General features: G+C 43.2%; 2 long non-coding RNA genes across 3 annotated transcripts; one reads left to right on the top strand and one right to left on the bottom strand.

Moving 5' to 3' along the window:
* Positions 1-649: 649 nt before the first annotated feature.
* On the bottom strand, positions 650-3645 carry LOC113464138 (uncharacterized). Its single transcript, XR_003388972.1, has 3 exons — positions 3533-3645; positions 1732-3213; positions 650-1346 (listed from the first exon to the last, which is right to left on the bottom strand). It is a non-coding gene; the product is annotated as an uncharacterized LOC113464138 (long non-coding RNA).
* On the top strand, positions 3088-5971 carry LOC113464139 (uncharacterized). 2 transcript variants are annotated; one of them, XR_003388973.1, is made up of 3 exons: positions 3088-3167; positions 4790-5140; positions 5577-5971. It is a non-coding gene; the product is annotated as an uncharacterized LOC113464139 (long non-coding RNA). The 2 variants fall into 2 exon arrangements; XR_003388974.1 differs by lacking the exon at positions 3088-3167 and adding an exon at positions 4559-4692.
* Positions 5972-6019: the final 48 nt, after the last annotated feature.

Genomic DNA, 6019 nt, shown 5'->3' with positions numbered 1-6019 from the left:
CCAATAATCATGGACCGTGGCTCGTATCGCGAATAAATCGGCGCTGTCATGAATAAACAGGTGCGTTTTATTGCTCGTAATTCCTGGCTATGAAATCGGCTCGCAGCGTACGAGAACGCATGCACGACGGATAAAGGAATAAAAAATAGAACGCAATAATGAAAGAAAGATGTAAAAAGAAGAGGATAACGAAGAATAAGGGGGAGAGGAATCGATTACTGTCTGCCGCCTCGTATTAATTATCGAAGTTACCGGTGCCACCCCTTGTGGCTTCATCCGGTTCGAGTTACGCCACGCGCTCTCATTAACAATACCTCGGCACGGCGGCGGACCCTCGCCTCGTCTCGCTTCGCGTTTCGACCCGGTGGCTACAGCAACTCTGACTGTTTCCTCGGCGTCGCGTCGCCTTCGTACGACTAAAAAACACGCAATTTCCACGTCTGTCGACGCGTTCACTCGCGCGCTTGACTTACTTTTATTCAAGAACTTACGCTCGTTACGGGTGTAACCGTTTTCGGCTCCAAGTACATTAAAATTTGGTCTGTCGTATCGTGAGTTATGTTACTTCCTACACATCAAAATGCTGCAAGAATTTCAACACGGGAACAGGAATTTCTATGTTATTATAGAATTTTTTTTACCATTACGCGAAAACGTATACATGTATCCTAGTATTTTCTACTGGAGTTTCAACAGACGCAATGAAGCCCAGAAACGAGATCGCATTCATGGCGACAACAGTGATTGCTCGTTGCATATTTCAGCATATTACAACCCAGAAATGTAATTTGTCGACCGGGTTGCTTGGCGATATAGCAGCAGGATCTCCTGGCAAAATTTTTGTCAACGCTTTCGACCTGCAATTTTCTTTTCCCGGTGCGCTACATTTGTCAAGGGATTCCCTTAAGCTTGGCGGGCGATTCGACGCTGCACAGCGAACAAGCAGGCAACACTCGGGTTTAATTTTTCAAGCTTTGGCCGTGCCATGATCGCCGCTGTTTTTCTTTCCTTCGCCAGCTTCCCGTGTTTCCAGGGCCGCGTAATTATTCCGTGGCGGCGTGACGGCAACTTGCATCATTTGTCAGGATGAAGGTCCTTCCTGGCGCGGTGGCTCCTCCGCCGGGGCCGTGCACTCTCGACGATTTGTTTCCCGAGGCTTTTGTGACAGAGCAAGCCGGAGAAATCGTCTGCAGGTTGTGTTAATCTCCTGATGACTTCGGTGTTCAGTTTCAAACATTTGGCTGCGTGGGTCTCGACGGTTTGTTGGTAATTTTTTAATGGTACGAGAGAAATTGAGCAGTCTGTGTTAATTTCCTGACAGCTGGTGTTGAGTCCAAGGGATTTAGCTGCATGGGATTGTCGATGAAATGAATTTTGGTAAATGCTGTTCAATATCATGATTTCTGTCAATCCAATGGAATTCAGTGCGTAAAACTTTTTATTTAAATATTGTACTGGGAAATAATAAACGATCTCTTCTTTATAACATGTTGATCATTTAATTTGTGTAAGAATTTATACATGAAGTTATTATAATCCAACAAATAATCGAAAATATGAAAAGAGGAATGTATATATTTATATTATATATGTTAAATTTGAATAGTTAAGTCAGTCAGTGTAACTATACGTTACAAGAAAACTCGGTTTGCAAGTAACGTACAAATAACACATACTTCCCGTTGAATGGGCACATTGAAATTTAATATTGTGCAAATGCGTATACACTACCATGTCAGAACTATGTCTCTTGACAGTCGGATGGCGGTAGCCCACGGGACGGTCTAGAGGGCCGGTGATTCGCGATTCCATACAATTACAGATTAGCCACACCACGTGAATCGGGCCACACCGGTAGCTCCTAATCGCCGTCAACTACCTTGTATCTCAATTCGTCGTACAGGAATATTGATTTTTTGCCGGCGGATCCTTTCATTTTTGCGAAACATCTAATCGCGGGTCGTATCCGCCCAATCCAGACGACTGCAATTTCAAGGAAATCGACCGTTTCTCCTTTGGTGGTCCATAGACGCTACCGAATTTGTGTCACAAGTTTCAGAACTAGCGTTTATGCTTGAAAACAGTGATCCCCGATATTCAGAAACGGATATCACCAATTAAGAAATTTCAGATCAGTTGGGTCATCGCATCACAGGGAAATCTAATTATGTAGTATTTGGAAAAATGTATAGATATTATGTAGGCAACATGAAAAAGTATAATTTTCACGGACTCTAGCCTAGATGACTTATTATGCACCCTGCAACCTTTTCTTTCATTCCGTATTTCTTTCCATACCTTTTGCATTCGAAATGTAACTACATATTCACAAATTCGAAGTATATATAGTATGTACAATCATGCCAATCATTTCGCATAACGGTACAAGCGATACTTACATGCGTGCAATAATCGGTTCTCTGAATCTACCTACACAAATCTGCACTTCAATCAGATGAAATTAATCGAATCAAATTCGAGCCTAATTCCTTTCTCGTAAAAATCGTTTCAAAAGAGTAAAAAGAAATCTGTACATACGCAATTGTCTGATGCAAGTCGAGTACCCCATCGGGCATGGGCCTGCAAAAACGTAATCGCCCTCCAATCGTCATAATTACGGAAGCTGACCGCGCGCGATCGGAATCTGAACCGTACATCCGGGTGAGTGTGTTCGTATGCTGCGTGTACGAAAATCTCGGTACACGCATATCAAGGGAATTGAACGTGCGGTGTGGTCCTTCATTTCGCCACCTGTCCACCGGGACAAATGATGGTCGTCTGATAACGCGGCGCGGCGCGGCGCTCACGGTTAAAACGAAATTAGGCTTCTTTCCCGTAGGTAGCACGTAGTAGTGCGGTGCAACGGAACAGAAATCACCGCGCGCCCGGAGGACCACGGATAATCTGGTGTCATTGAGGAGGCTGTAATGGGCCACCCTGGACGGCGTTCCACCTTGCACGGGTCTTGCCCTGTTCCGGTGAGATCGTTCCCTGCACGCTCGCGCGAGATGGCCGAATTCCTCTCGCCGCGAACCGTGCGAAATTACTCGAATATTCGGATGGGGGATATTACCTCTTGGACGCGGTTTTTGGTAGTAGTTGATCGCGGGTAATGACAAGCAGGCGAAGTGATTTCAAAGGAATACGTTTATCCCTGATAAAGTAAGGTAAAGTAACGTTGCCCGTTTTTGTAAAATCATACTTTCCATTCCCCTAAAACACAGGAGTATGCGAGGGTCTAAACGATCTTCCACATATATAATCAGAATATTTTCGTTTTTCTATCCATTTTTTAAAGTTTCTTGTTATACAGAAACCCTGACTGAATCATAAATATGATAAATATTGGTGCACTTTAAATTTTCGTACAACCTAATTTTTTTTTTAAATAAAATATACAATTAACACTGACGTTACCTAATCGGAATGTGAATTTGCATAACTAAAACAATTAAATTATAAGATATAATTTGTGGACGAAAGTAATCTGAAAATTTCACATGTATACACGACCGCAGTCAAGTTACTTTACATTATATCTTACGGAGAGGACGAGCGATCTGCGCAGCCCTTTAACAGGTGTATCGGAGGTTTCCAAGCCATATCGCGTTATCGTTGGGTGGCGCAAGTATCGTCAACGTAACGACAGTGTCATCCGTGAACTGCGCTTTTTACAGCGTCGATTAGCTTATCTGCGGATGTCGTAACGGGGAGGCGTGATGGGACGTGGGTCTGACCATACACGATGCGACGCGACGTGCGCAAAAATAAGCGAGGACAACGGTATACAGTACATAGCACGGGGACGTTTTATCTGACGACTCGGAACCGTTTTATGTACCGAGTACCTTTCACAAATTATAGTTAAGAGTCGTCAGATGTCATGGAACGACACAATTACATGCTGGAAAATGACGACTGACATGGTCAGACACCGTGCCATCGATCGGGACTACGTGATCCAGAGAATTTTATCGTAAACTGGGTGGCCCGACCGGGTCCTTATCTCGCAGACTGGATGAGTGGGATCGGCGAAATCTCGGGTGGTACGATCCACAGCAAACGACGCGACGCGACGTAAAGCGACGACGCGATGTGGTTTGCCCCACCCTCGCCTCGTATCGAAAATCAATATAGATCGTACTCGAGCGTATCACGTGAATAAAAAAGCTGCCTTGTCGATACAGCCACTTTTTTGCTCTTTATTTGCGCTGATAAGATTAGATACTCGGCGCCTTGTTACGGGAAAAATAAAGTTCTGCCACGCGTTCGCTCGTGCTAATTCCAATTTCGCCATTCTCCATTATCGTTTAAATTCTAAATCCATTTAAGGAGTTTAAGGACAAATTTTGCTTTAGGTCAGATAAATCTTGTTAACCTCGGTAATTTTTTATGAACATGTACAAAGTATGGCAAGCCGAGTTTGGTTTAGTGCAAAAAGGATTTTTCAAGGTTGTTCGGTCAGTCTAGTTAAATTCTCAAGTGAAATTAATAGATGTACATATGGTAGTCATTTTCTTACTTAACCTGTTACATGAATATTTTTTGCTACTTCCAGGCACTTGTAATACCATGTCTCTTCTCGATTTACCCTATGTTAAACCAGTCGTTTTCCAAACCATTCTACGCGAACAGATGAAATCAGACAGCACGTGCAGACACTTGAAAATGCCCGAGACTCGTAAAAACCAAGTACATACATACATATACTCCACCCTTTTTCCACGCGATGGCCAATTAAACCGAGAGCGAGTATTCTCACATTCCCGGAATTTTTCCCGTTTTCCAGTACATACCTACATACACACGTACATCTGAGGAGTCGACTGCATTGATTATCCCGGCGGAGGTCGTCAAGGCTCGTCATACGAGTTTTCTAATGCATCTGCTTCTAAGTAAATGCGCCTGAAACGAGGAGAGAGAAAGATGGAGGGGAAAAAAAAGAAACGTGTCCCCAGACGCGGAGTGGCTACGTTAGAAAACGTGTTCAAATGCACACGCGGCGGCGTCAGGTCTTTCCACCGTTCGTTAAAGTCGTCTCGCGACAGGCACACGAACAGCACGTAGAACAAATAGAATGCTGAGCGCCGAGCCCGGTGGACCTAATCAAATAGCCGGCGTACCTGTTTGTTAAAATAAGGTCAGACGACTACACCTTATTAAATGCAACCTTGCTCCGACCCAGTATTTCGAGACTACACCGCCGCCGTGGAAACGGCTGTTTTTCCTTCGATGCGCGCAGCCTGTTCTAGATCGAGGCTTTTTATAACATTCTTGTCTTCATGCTCTATATTCTTGAATGAGGATTTTTTCAGCGTCTTTCCACAGACAGGAATTATGATATATCGCAAATAAAAGTCTAGTTCCAAATTCTAGTCTAGTCTAAATGTCAAATAAAAGTCTAGTTCTTTTTTAGAAATAATTAAACGCCTTTACTCCTTTTGCACAGTTGGAAGCATTGAATAAAAAATGTTCCTGTCGTTTTACTTTCATTTCTTCATCGTTGAATATCATTCTCTCCGGCATGGCATTAAAGAGAAAAATGTTTCTTACTTAAGTCGCGTTCCATTTTCCAGCACGTGCCCGATAGACGTAGGCGGTAGTTAACGTTATGCGAATTTTTACGAGCCGCACTCGCCGCGTGCTCGTTGATAAACGTCGGAACGTGCCAATGAGCACACCATCACACGATTAGGCCGAAGGTGAGACAAGAGGAACGTCACCGTCGACGCCATTTCGCCATAAGTACGTGTACTGAAAAATGTAACATTCAACGTAAGGTTCACACGTGTATCTACTTGAAATTACAAAGAAGCTGCCATTAATTTAAAACTGAACAACTCAATTGTGATCATCACAAAATCATCACAAAATGATCAATCATCACAAAATGAGTTGAATTACATGAAGTCAAGTCCATCAACTCAAATGAAAGAAGATGAATGTCGTAACGCAATTCAAAAATAAAGGAAATAAGAAACTTTACATTCCTGAAACCATTAGTGGTATTACGTATAAT

The sequence above is a fragment of the Ceratina calcarata genome, unplaced genomic scaffold (assembly GCF_001652005.2).
Source record: "Ceratina calcarata isolate Rehan_Ccalc_2016 unplaced genomic scaffold, ASM165200v1 scaffold268, whole genome shotgun sequence".
In the NCBI taxonomy this organism is placed as follows: domain Eukaryota; kingdom Metazoa; phylum Arthropoda; class Insecta; order Hymenoptera; family Apidae; genus Ceratina; species Ceratina calcarata.
Note: the sequence above shows the minus strand (reverse complement) of the source record. Positions and strands in the feature narration are given on the sequence as shown.